Consider the following 409-nt stretch of genomic DNA (forward strand, 5'->3'; position numbering starts at 1 on the left):
GGGGGACCGGCTGCATCGCGCGTGGAGGAAAATCTCCTTCCAGGTGGCTGCACAGCTGCACTAGAGCTGCTAGCCGGCTCCAGGGGGTAGCGATTTGAGGACTGTTGCTTCCATCCAGGGGCTTCGAATGGAGACCTTATATCCAAAGGATCTGGCTGTTAGAGAAGCGGCTTTGAATACAGGGATTTCCAAGTGCCCTCATTTATTGTCCTAACAGTGTGACCAGTGCCTGGAAAGCATATTCTGGGATAAAAAGGTGGAGGGAAAAAAAAGGAAGCAAAAAGGGTTTCAGTTAATACGGAATATCACAAAAATGTTCAGAAATTCTGCTGCCTCAAGAGTGTGTGAGAATTTGTATTTTTCTTTTCCTTCTCTATTTTAGTGGCTGGGGCAGAACACTCTTCAGACT

The 409-nt window shown here is 47.2% G+C and overlaps 1 protein-coding gene across 1 annotated transcript in view; it reads left to right on the top strand.

Annotated features, from left to right (window-relative positions):
• KCND2 (potassium voltage-gated channel subfamily D member 2) overlaps positions 1–409 on the top strand; it is a 285,172-nt gene that overhangs the window by 24,686 nt on the left and 260,077 nt on the right.

The sequence above is a fragment of the Geospiza fortis genome, unplaced genomic scaffold, assembly GCF_000277835.1.
Source record: "Geospiza fortis unplaced genomic scaffold, GeoFor_1.0 scaffold195, whole genome shotgun sequence".
Lineage (NCBI taxonomy): Eukaryota > Metazoa > Chordata > Aves > Passeriformes > Thraupidae > Geospiza > Geospiza fortis.